The sequence below is a fragment of the Gigantopelta aegis genome, chromosome 13, assembly GCF_016097555.1.
Source record: "Gigantopelta aegis isolate Gae_Host chromosome 13, Gae_host_genome, whole genome shotgun sequence".
Taxonomy (NCBI): domain Eukaryota; kingdom Metazoa; phylum Mollusca; class Gastropoda; order Neomphalida; family Peltospiridae; genus Gigantopelta; species Gigantopelta aegis.
The window spans coordinates 21,228,433-21,241,479 of record NC_054711.1 but is presented as its reverse complement, the minus strand read 5'-3'; the positions used below and the strand labels follow the sequence as shown (position 1 = coordinate 21,241,479).

The following is a 13,047-nucleotide window of genomic DNA, read 5'->3' as shown; positions in this document are numbered from 1 at the left end:
CTATAGCTATATACGTCATAATGTGTTGGTGTTGCCTGAAAAGCACAATAAATACATATAATAACATAACATGTCAATTACGTTGCCTTTCAATAACCGGAAACATTGTAAGTAATACTTTAAAGAGATCCATTCCTTAAAGTTAGGGGTCGAGACGTAGCCCAGTGGTAAAGCGTTCGCTTGATGCATGGTCGGTCTGGGATCGATCCCCCTCGGTGGGCCCATTGGGCTATTTCTTGCTCCAGCCAGTGCTCCACAACTGGTGTAACAAAGGCCGTGGTATGTACTATCCTGTCTGTGGGATGGTGCATATAAAAGATTCCTTGCTGCTAATCGAAAAGAGTAGTCCGTGAAGTGGCGACAGCGGGTTTCCTCCCTTAATACCTGTGTGGTCCTTAACCATATGCCCGACGCCATATAACCGTAAATAAAATGTGCTGAGTGCGTCGTTAAATAAAACATTTCTTTCTTTCCTTAAAGTTACTTACATTTACATGAAAAGGAGACTGGAAGGAAATGTTTTATTTAACGACACTCTCGGAAATTTTATTTACGGTTATATGGCGTCGGACACATGGTTAAGGACCACACAGATATTGAGAGAGGAAACCCGCTGTCGCTCTTTTCAATTAGCAGCAAGGGATCTTTTGTATACGCCATCCCACAGACAGGAAAACACATACACCGGCCTTCGATATACCAGTCGTGGTGCACTGGTTGGAGCGAGAAATAGCTCCATGGGCCCACCGACGGGGATCGACCCCGGACCGACCGCGCATCAAGCGAACACTTTACAGTTGGTGTAGTGGTCTTACACCTACTCACTGATGCATTTAAACTCTCTCTGGGTGGGAGCCAGTACCGGGCTGCGAACCCAGTACCTACAAGCGAGACCGATGTATGGTAATTAACTATGGAGATAACATCATATGTATGTTATTTATTCATGCCATCTCGGTAAATACCATGCAGATATAGACCATGTAAACATTGTCAATAGGCGCCTTTTGGGTAGTGCTTAATTCATGTCCAGGTCAATCTAATTAAAATTATCTCCACTATTACATGTGGATCTAACGGCAGCCCGTTGGAGCTCATGTCCAGTTGACCTTTCATTCGACCAATCAAAACCTTACTTGCAAAATCATGCCAGTGATTTGAAAAGAATTTGGAAACATTCGGGATTATGCCCAGGGTATACGAAATGATTCGGGTGAATTACGAAGTATGCCGGAAACTAATTTCAATATAAAATTTTATATAAAATTCGTTTCAAGACGAAAAAAACCTTGTGATATATAGCTATAAAATCTGTTTATACTAGTACACAATCCACAGTTTATTACTGCACTTTCCCCCCCTGTGTTTTTCAGTGTTGAAATAGACCAACATGTTCGCCTATTGCATAAATAGTCTCGACCGATATTTTTAGAATGTGTATGCTCCCGAATAACGTTATGAAAGACGAAGTGTAATTGGTCGATATTTAAATTGTTATTTATAGATGGTGAGACCAGTAGAGCTAATTTTAATCAGATTGTTTCCAGGTATAATATATATAATATCATTAAAGGGACATACCCTAGTTTTCAAACACTAAGGCATATTTTTTTTACTATTAGAGCCGTTTTTGATAACTGAAATCATCCTTTACTTAGATTTCATTGTTTAGAGTATCCATGTCCGTACATTCGAACTGTTTTTCGTCATCCTGTTGTTTTTAATATCACAAAATGCAGTTCTCATATTTTTAAAAACGCACGTGTGTCTGAGAAGTATCAGTTATGGCGTTGAGTTTTAGTATATTTTTAGAGGGTATTTCACAAATTTCAAAGTCACAGACTCATGTTTCACTCACTTGTAACTTTATCCAAGTGTGTTAGAGGTTTGCAGACTAATTAAACTTAGTGTTAATTTTCACGGGTTGAAACTAGGGTCTGTGCCTCGAAGATTTAGGCTAAACTCAAGCCAGATTGATTAAAACAAAATGAACACCGCTTCACAAATAGAGTATTTTACAAGTATAGTAACATGGTCTCCATGTACTTCACAGATTATGATTATTATGATTATTATTATTATTATTATTATTATTATTATTATTATTGTCATAACTTTGTTGTTGTTTTAACACTTTTTGTAATTATTACAAACAGAAAGAGAAAAAAAAGTAGACCCAGGGAAAACCTTCCCCTTGTTGTGTTAAATGTAGCTATGATTCATGGATTTCTAATTGCTAAAATCTAGTTGAATAGAGTTTTATTAAATATATGTTGTATATACAATAGTAAGAATTATATATTACAGAAATAAAGAAATATCATAGCAGACAAACAATTAAAAAAAAAAAAACCCACACCAACAAACAACACAAAGGTTGTTTTGTGTAACGACATCACTAGAGCTAACTGATTCATTAATCATCGGCTATTGGTTGTAAAACATTTGGTAATTCTGACATATAGTCTTACAGCGGAAACCCGCTACATTTTTGTTTTCCTTAGTAGCAAGGGGTATTTCATTTGCACTATCTCATATACACGATAGCACATACCGCCGGTATTACCACGGCCTTTGATATACCAGCCGTGGTGCACTGATTGGAACGAGAATTCGCCCAATGGGTTGATCCGATGGGATGACCCACGCTTTACCACTGGGCTACGTGTTTCGCCCACCTATGTAGACAATTCTACCTGGATTGGTAGATAGTCAATATACAGCACACCCAGAATAAAGGAAAAACTACACGTTCATTTTTATTTCAACTTATTTTCGTGTTTATATCCAATTAAAGTTCAAGCACGCTGTCCTGGGCACACACCTCAGCTATCTGGGCTGTGTGTCCAGGACAGTGGGTTAGTTGTTAGTTGGTTAGTGGTTGATTGATTGCAAACATATTTTATTGTACCAAGAACAAAAGAATTGGCCACAAGTTTGACAACTTACGAGGCTCGTTTCTGTATTCATACAATATACATTTACTTGGCGACCTATATTACATAGCTGTAAATATAAACTACATGTATACATTCAAGGATAACGATAGTAGATAGTGAGACAGAAGAGGGTGTAGTGGCCTTATACCTACCCATTGAGCCCTTAAGAACTCGCTCTGGGTTGGAGACGGTACATGGATGCGAACCCTGTACCTACCCGCCTGTAGTCCGATGGCTTAACCACTGCGCCACCGAGGCCGGTACTACACGTGCAATTATTGTTTTGCTTGGCTCTTTTAGCAGTTAACCTATGTTCACTGATGATAATTTGTAAAGAAACATTTCTATCTACATTAAAGTTATGCATGTTGGTGTGCAATTTAAAACTGAATAAAGTTAAAATTTATTAATCCTCTTCTCACCCCCACTCCCTCTCTCTCTCTCTCTCTCTCTCTCTCTCTCTCTCTCTCTCTCTCTCTCTCTCTCTCTCTCTCTCTCCTCCCTCTCTCTCTATCCCTCCTCTCCCCCCCTCTCTCTCTCTCTCTCTCTCTCTCTCTCTTTCGTTATATTTGTGTGTCTGTATCATTCTCTCTCTCTCTCTCTCTCTCTCTCTCTCTCTCTCTCTCTCTCTCTCTCTCTCTCTCTCTCTCTCTCTCTCTCTCTCTCTCTCTCTCTCTCTCTCTCTCTCTCTCTCTCTCTCTCTCCGTCTATCTCAATATTTCTGTGTGTGCGGTGTATCTCTCTCTTTGGCTTGTTAGATACGTTTAGAAAATCAACTCGTTTTAATATAAATGTTATCCAGTGGCCACACATATAACATTCCATACGGCTCTAGGATTCGATCCCGCGACCTATCGCTTCATAGACGGACGCGCTGACACCTGGACAATACTCCACACCTAAGCGTAGTTTATGGCGTGCAAACTGTAATTAGTCTTTACATGAAGAATTCAGATACTAGCAATTACCAAAGTTTTCGCTAGCTAATCAGGTGTACACAATCAGCATTATTAATTTGTTCTGCATTTCGCTTTCTGTAAACGTTTTGACGAGGCTAGCAACCCAGATAGTTTAGATAGTATTCTATTCGTCAGGCCTATTTTGCAGTTGTACAAACAATTTTCGCTTAGTCGGCGATTTGCGGTACAATTATGTAGGTGTTGGTTTTCTTAGCAACAAAGCTGTTTGCAGAGATGGGAAAAGTGCAGTATGTTTGCTTTAGAATACTAGGAGTTAAATTAGATTCAGTGGTCCAAATATGGATAACAAGAAGCAGAAAAGAAAGAGAAAACGGAAAAAAAAAAGAATGAAATAAAATGATGGACAGAAAAAACAACAACAAACAAGCAAAAAAAGAAAGAAAGAAAAGTTAGAAAGGATGGATGGGAATGAATGAATGAAAGAAACAAAATGAACAGAATGAATTATAAAACGAAAAAAAAGTAATTTAACGAAACGAACCAACAATAAAAGAAAACAGAAAAGAAAGAAAGAAAAGAAAGAACGAAAGAAGAAAAATATCAATAAGTCAGAAATAGATATATGGATAAATAAATTAATTAATAAATAAATAAATAGATAAATAAATAAAATAAATAAATAAATAAATAAATAAATTAATTAATTAATTAATTAGAAAATAATAATAAGAAGGAAATGTTTTATTTAAGGACGCACTCAGCACATATTATTACAAATAGATAGATGGATGGATGGATGGATGGATGGATGGATGGATGAATGGATAGATATATACATACATACATTAATTAATTAATCAATTAAAATTTCAGCTTATACATTGTGTAGCCTTGTTTGTTTGATAAAGATTTGTGATGTTAAGAATAAAATCATTCACATTAACACACATGTATATGTATATGTGCAAATGCTTAATTTTCAATGTTGAGAACTAAAGATTGTTATTTCAAAATTCAAATATTGTAATAAATAAATAATGCAGCTGATTAAGCTGAATAAAGAAATAAAATAAGTTGAATTAAATAAGTATGCATGTACATATAATAAAAAAACTACTGTAGTAGCCAAGCCATCGGACATGAGGCTGGTAGGTAGAGGGTTCGCACCTTGGTATTGGCTCCCAACCAGAGCGACTCTTAACGAGTAAGTGTGAGTATATAAGATTAGAGGTTGTTTCCCATTTGTTAAGGGTGCGGGGCGTAGCCCACTGGTAAAACGTTCGCTTCATGCGCGATTGGTTTAGGATCGATCCCCGTCGGTGGACCCATTAGGCTATTTCTTGTTCAAGCTATTGCTCCACAACTGGTGTAACAAAGGCCGTCGTATGTACTATCCTGTCTGTATAATGGTGCATATAAAAGATCCATTGCTGCTAATCGAAAAGAGTAGCCCATGAAGTGGCGACAGCGGGTTTCCCCTCTCAATATCTGTGTGGTCCTTAACCATATTATGTCCGACGCCATATAACCGTAAATAAAATGTGTTGAGTGCGTCGTTAAATAAAACATTTCCTTCCCATTTGTTACACATCCCATTAGTTACACACCTGCATATTCATTTTTTAAATTGATATGCATACTGTAAATCGGGAAAATAACGCGTGCTTAAACTAAAAGATTCAAGCGTATTGTTTTACTTCATAAACGGTTTTACTTCTAAAACGGTCTTAATTGTTAACAACTGAAGCCGTGAGCAATATTATTCCAGTTTACAGTACATCAGCAACACGCATAGATTCTCTATCATCACATAGTAAATAGATAATATGTAATAAACAAATGTGAATATATAATTTGTTCTTGTGTCTTAATTCTTAATAGAAGGTGAGTCCATTATTGCATACTAGGTAGAAGGTATAGGATTAGCAGTTCACTCAGCCATGACCTATGTATGTTATAAGAACAAAAAAAAATGTTTTATTTAACGACGCACCCAACACATTTTATTTACGATTATATGGCGTCGGACATATACCCGGTAGTTAAGGACCACACAGCTATTGAGGGAGGAAACCCGCTGTCGCCACTTCATGGTCTACTCTTTTTCTATTAGCAGCCAGGGATTTTTCATATGCACCATCCCATAGACAGGATAACATATACCACGGTCTTTGATATACCAGTCGTGGTGCATTGGCTGGAGCGAGAAATGACCCAATGGGCCCACTGACGGGGATCAATCCCAAACCGACCGCGCATCAAGCGAGAGGTTTACTACTAGGCTACGTCTCGCTCCAAAATTGGAGGATACCAGGCTAGAACACCGACTTCTCTTTCACTAATTAACCACTAACAACTACCAACAATTAACTCAATGTCCCGGACAGTCAGCCCAACTAACAGAGGTGTTTGATCAGGATAATGTGGTTGAACCGGAATTGGAAATAAGCACGGAAATGAGTTAAAGAAGAATTTATTTTTTTTTCTCTTTTTTTTCCACCGGAATGATCATACAATTTTCGCTAAGATTAGTTTTATTAACTATTCAAAATATTACTTTTAATACCTAATCATGTTCGTGGTCATAGTCAAAGGGTTTTACGTGCACATTCATAGCAAGCTGTTGTAGTGCACGCCTGTCATGGGCGCATGTGTCGACTTCCGCTGGCTCCTCCGTCCAGAACAAACCTAATCAAAATGTTACATTTAATATACTTTTTCAATTCCTTGTGTTTTTACGTACGCGTGAAACCAACTCCTACTGTAGATTTTACTCAATGTATTTATAGTGAACATTATCGACAACAATCGATTATAGATTATAGATTATAGATTATAGATTATAGATTCCATACGGAATGAATTTATGATTATAGCCGATCATTAGAGAACAACTAATTTAACATATAAAATACAGTAAAATGAAATAAAATGAAATAAAATGAAATAAAATGAAATAAAATTCAAATGAAATGAAATGAAATAAAGTAAAATAAAATAAAATAAAATAAAATAAAAATCATTTATATTTATGTATTAATTTGTTTTTGTTTTTTTAAATCATCACTTTCACCACTTTCATATTTTTAAGTCACGCCATTTTCTAGCAGTGTATGGATATTAATTACAATGATTTTAAAGTGACAAATTAATATACACTTTTGAAATTTCATGTTTAAGCAATCTGAAGAAACAAAAGTTGAATAGGTGTCACATTGTTGAATCAAATGCGTCTATAAGAATACACGATAACAGACAGAGAGAGAGAGAGAGAGAGAGAGAGAGAGAGAGAGAGAGAGAGAGAGAGAGAGAGAGAGAGAGAGAGAGAGAGAGAGAGAGAGAGAGAGAGAGAGAGAGAGAGAGGGGGGAGGGGGGAGGGGGGATAATGATAATGATAATGGTACAGAATTAAAGAAAAATAATTAAAAGCGAATTCTGAATCTAATAGTCGGTAGCGTCAACATTTCCACGGTCGTAAAAACAGTACGCTATAGAACGAAGAAGATTGAGTAAAACCAGCGTATACCTTTTTTAAATGTTGATAGAAATATTCCACATAACATTTACATTTAATGTACACTATTAGAAAGAGGGCAGGGGTTACCAAAAGAAAAACTAATCAAAGATTAGTAGGCCTATTTGTACTTTCGTTAAAATGTTCATAATTGTGACAGCTCCTAACCCTAGTACTCTGCCGTTTGAGAGCGATTATAACCGTCGAAATGTCCATCTAGCTGAGTAATCGGTCTAGATCGTAGACGGCTGCATAGCCCAAAAATTCTTTGTAAAAGTTAAACATATTATTATAACAAATTCTAATGATTATTAATGAGTTTTCATATCAGTTTTATACATACCTCCAGTAACTGCACGCACCCGTATGTATACAATATGCGTATCTCCGCTCCTAGGGTATTTACGTAGAAGTCACCGACTTTGTAAAGGGTCCAATTAGTTCTTTAGGAATAAACACACGCTTGTTGGTCTCAAATAACATAGTGCCAAAACAATAACAAAACCCCACAAAACACAGACTAGTCAAATCGTGAAGTAGTGCAGATTGAAACAAAAAAAAAAGAATTAAAAAAAAAGAGAGCGAAGAAAATATCGAAAAGGCTGTATTCCGCTTGGGGGATAAAGCCAACACTTATCGTCAAACAAATACCATGATGTCTGCTAAGGTAAGGTATAGGTATAAAGATGAAGGGAGCACCTGATAGAATCGGGATAAACTCTGTCAGAACAAAGGAGAAACCGACAGCCCAGTCGTGATTGACAGGTCCAGTGTAAATATGTCTCTCATTTGAAACCTGTAATACACCCGTGGATAATCGGATCACCTAGAATCGCCGGCGGAAAGTACTGCACTACAAAGTTGTAATGGACGCTAAATTATCCTATCGTTAAGTTATCACGGGAACTTGTTTGATAACCCGAAGATTAAAATAATTTCGCTCACAGTTGCTGACTGACACTCTAGTAAAACCGCGGCGGTCCCCGCCCCGACTGAAACCCGCCCCTAGTAGAAGACCGTCAAGTCAGGATCGTTCATTTTGGTGGCCGCTGTATAGAGCCTAACGGTTTCTTTGATCTCGCCGCTCAGGTGGGCAGGGCAGAAAATTTGGAACAGGACGGCGCGAGCACGCGTGAAAAAGAGCCATGTTGTATATATTTCCTCTGGCAATACGGCGGGAAACCAAGGGGAACATTTAAGCGCCACAATAGTCGTTTTATGAGTCTTAAATGAGACCCATTGAATGTTAGAGCAGAGAAGGTTATTTTTGCACTTAGAACAAGAAGAATGAGCATTGCGGTTGGCGATACACATTCAATTTAATTCTCATTTATAGTTATGTTCGTGCTTATATCCCATTAAGGTTCACGCACGCTGTCCTGGGCACACACCTCAGTTATCTGGTATGTCTGTCCAGGACACTGGGTTAGTAATCCGTGGTTAGCGAGAGAGACATCGGTAATGAAAGGAAGGGAATGTTTTATTTAACGAAGCACTCAACACATTTTATTTATGGTTATATGCCGTCAGACATATGGTTAAGGACCACACAGATATTGAGAGAGTAGACCCGCTGTCACCACTTCATGGTCTACTCTTTTCGATTAGCAGCAATGGATCTTTTATATACACCATCCCACAGCAGTGTTCGAGATTAACGGTATCCCGATATCCCAGACATACCAGAATTTAATTTTGGATACCAGACTTCAATAACCCAGTATCCCACCGGGATACCATATAATGTTGTTGATTTGTTTTAATCCTGCGTTTTTATTGTTCGCTGAAACAATGAAAGTCGTCATTTACTGGTGAAGTAAAGTAACAGTATCGTCCAAGTTTGTTACGATGTTATTTATGAATTTCATTTAAGTGGGATACTAAATTCTCAGGTGGGATACCAGATGTTGAAAAGTTAGTATCCAACTGGGATACTGCCCCAAATTTTTAATCTCGAACACTGCACAGACATGATAGTACATACCACGGCCTTTGTTACACTAGTTGTGGAACACTGCCTGGAACGAGAAATAGCCCAATAGGTCCACCGACGGGCATCGATCCTAGACCGAACGCGCATCAAGCGAACGCTTTACTACTGGGCTACGTCCCGCCCCGAAAAGTCAGTAGTACACTGTCTTATGTCCAATGTTGAGGTCCCGTGAATTTTTTTTCAATAAAGCAAATGACCATGATAAATCGATTTATTATACCTCACAGATGAAGAAAACTGTTCGAGCCAGTCTTGTATTTTTGGCAAGACGTTATAATGACGTCATCAAAGTTGGAAAGAAAGAAAGAAATGTTTTATTTAACGACGCACTCAACATATTTTATTTACGGTTATATGGCGTCAGACATATCGTTAAGGACCACACAGATTTTGAGAGGAAACCCGCTGTCGCCTCTACATGGGCTACTCGTCCGATTAGCAGTAAGGGAGTTTTTATTTGCGCTTCCCACAGGCAGGATAGCACAAACCATGGCCTTTGTTGAACCAGTTATGGAACACTGGTCGGTGCAAGTGGTTTACACCTACCCATTGAGCCTTGCGGAGCACTCACTCAGGGTTTGGAGTCGGTATCTGAATTAAAAATCCCATCCCTCGACTGGGATCCGAACCCAGTACCTACCAGCCTGTAGACCGATGGCCTACCACGACGCCACCGAGGCCGGTTCATCAAAGATGGCGAATTTTTTAAATTTAGTTTTTATCTAAAATCGACCATTGCACACTTATTGCTAGGCCAGTCTTCCCAAAATGATCAGAATAAGGAGCTTAAACCATGCAGTCTTGTATTTTTGACAAGGCGTTATAATGACGTCATCAAAGATGGCGGCCATTTTGAATTTGGCTTTGATCTAAAATCAACCATAGAACACTTATTTTTTTGTCAATCTTCACAAGATATCAAAATGATCAGAATAAAGAACTTAAATAGTTTATTTGACTAATAATAAAGCTATGGCCATTTCGGGGTGTTTATGAAGTGTTTGTTTGTTGTTGTTTTTTGTTTTTTTTCATATATGTTTTGATATAATTCAAAAAGGTAGTAGACCTAGACATAAAACATTCCGTTTCTTTAATGCATCAAATTTAAGGCACTAACCGGATAACCCTTGTTAATAGGCACTGCAAAATGTGTTTGACTATTACACTTCTTGCCATTAAAGTATTTGTAATAACATCAAGTGAAAACAAACACCCAGAAAAGGTATGTACCTCTGGTAACTTTGTAAACTTCGTGTTAGCGATAATTTATTGGATCATGTTTGTTTTTACCTAAACATCCCGACATTAATTCTGATACACTAGTCGTCTTCGTCCCTTAGAAGGTTGTTTCGTAAGTCCCCTATTTCTAGTTCGCGCCACTTCGACTAGGGCTTTCCGACTTCAGCTGTGGTTTTTGTAGAGTTATCTCTCTTAGCCTTTGGCCCTTAGAGCCATTCCTGCAAGGCAGCATTGGTTTGATTTGAGTGTCCCTTCTCTTAAAATAGTTGCTTTACAAGACTGGTGAATCCATTGTATCCAGTGGGATGGTTTGACTTTGGATTGTCCGTATCCTAGATGTCTTGCGTTCCAAGGCTGACGAATGGCATCTGTCCGGGTTTTATTTCAGAGTTTTCCATCTCTTAGACAGATTGTCTTTCATGACTAACGTACTCTGTCCGTCCGTGCTATTTGTTCATAGCTGGAGCTGGATTAGTAGTCTCTGAACATGTCCATATGTCGATGGGTCATGCATACTGCACTGGGACTCCAGATGCTCCGAGATCCCCCTCAGTCTAGCCTAGTCGAGTCCGTAAGGGCCCAGTTACCGTGGTGTACCAAGCTATGCTAGCAGGGGGCACCGAGAGAGTGTTGCCTGCAGAGATGTTATGTACTGGAAGAGTACGACTTACGTGCCTCTGCCTATCTTTTTGTCGTTAGACTACCCGGCGGCCGCAGCTGAAAGCGAAAAGGTCAAGCCAACTACTTCACTACAACCCTAGACACATCACACAAGCCTGTGGTTATCATCCCTCCATACCACTGATACACTAGTTACTGTTATTTGAAATTGTAATCGACTACTGCGCATATATGATTCCAAAATATTAATTATATCTTGAGCCATTACTTTACCAATATCAGCAACTGTGTGCTTGGTCATATCGTTCGAATCATTGAAAATCTTTCTTGTTTCAAAACTTTGTATGTGGCATCGGTACCATAAATGCACGTGATCGTGGAAGCACCTTGAGGTACGTATTGGTGAGATTAACTTGCCTCAGACATCATGCAGTAGCTTTAAGGATGCCCCTAACAAAACTGAACTTTTGTGCTTTTACACTACAGTAATACCCTGCAGGATGCTAGTTACCTTAGCAATAGTCAGATGAAGCTACACTCTCACAACAATTCATTTGGTACTCTGTCTGAAACGTTTGCCACAATTCACAAATGACACAACATTCCTAGCGATGGCTAAAATATTCATGATCCTGTAATTGAAGTCAAAACATAAATACGGTATGTGCTAGGTAACATGGCAGAGACAGATACACATATACACGCGCGCGTGTAAACACACACACACACACACACACACACACACACACAAATACACACACACAGGTGCGCGCGCACACGCACGTACACACAAACACATATACACGTACACACACACGTACACGTATACACGCACAAACACACACGTACACACATACACGCACAAACACACACGTACACACACACAGCGCGCGCTCACACATACGCAAACACACACACACACACACACACACACACGCACACAAACAAACACACACACACACACAAACACACACACACACACATTCACTGTGGGTCCTTTTATACAACAGGAACATCTGTGGGACAGGATAACTATTTTTCAGAAACATTTTCAAGGATTCTAATGAGGTAGTCAAAGAGGCATTTATTAACTAGGTAAAGAACCTATTGGGATAAAATAACAATGATTTAGAATGATATATATGCATACATACATACATACATACATACATACATACATATACATATATACATACATATACATATATACATACATATACATATATACATCTATCTATCTATCTATCTATCTATCTATCTATCTATCTATCTATATATATATATATATATATATATATATATATATGCGCTCTGTATTTCAAAAAACAATAACCAGGGTATAATTAAGAAGGTCAAAACACGCTTGATCCCCAAAACAAACAATGTAATGATGTACTATCATTTTCACAATCTTATTAATTTTTTTGCGGCATGTTTTGATTCGGGCCGGCAGAAGTTGTAAGTTGCCGGACCGAATGTCAAACAAAAAATAGCCTAGTAATTTCAAGAAACATATTATCTTAATTTTTGAAACAATGAGTTACTAGATGGGGGTCATCTTATTGTGAGGAAATATGATCACACAATGCGAATTAGGGATGGGACGTAGTCCAGTGGTAAAGTGTTCTCTAGATGCGCGGTCAGTCTAGGATCGATCCTCGTCGGTGGGCCCATTGGCTATTTCTTGTCCCAGCATCCAACCTGGGGAGAGATATTTTCAAAGGCTTTAAATATTGCTTAAAAAAGAGGCGGAGTACCGGACAAAAATGCATCAAACTTCCTTCATTCGAATTGCGCACATTTTTCTATTTGGCATTAATG

The 13,047-nt window shown here is 38.2% G+C and overlaps 1 protein-coding gene across 1 annotated transcript in view; it reads right to left on the bottom strand.

Annotated features, from left to right (window-relative positions):
* LOC121387706 (thrombospondin-type laminin G domain and EAR repeat-containing protein-like) overlaps window positions 1–8,231 on the bottom strand; it is a 41,062-nt gene extending 32,831 nt beyond the window's left edge. The window contains exon 1 of the mRNA XM_041518899.1: window positions 7,717–8,231. The gene's annotated coding sequence lies outside the window, so the exon portion shown is untranslated. The remainder of the gene's footprint in view (window positions 1–7,716) is intronic.
* Window positions 8,232–13,047: the final 4,816 nt, after the last annotated feature.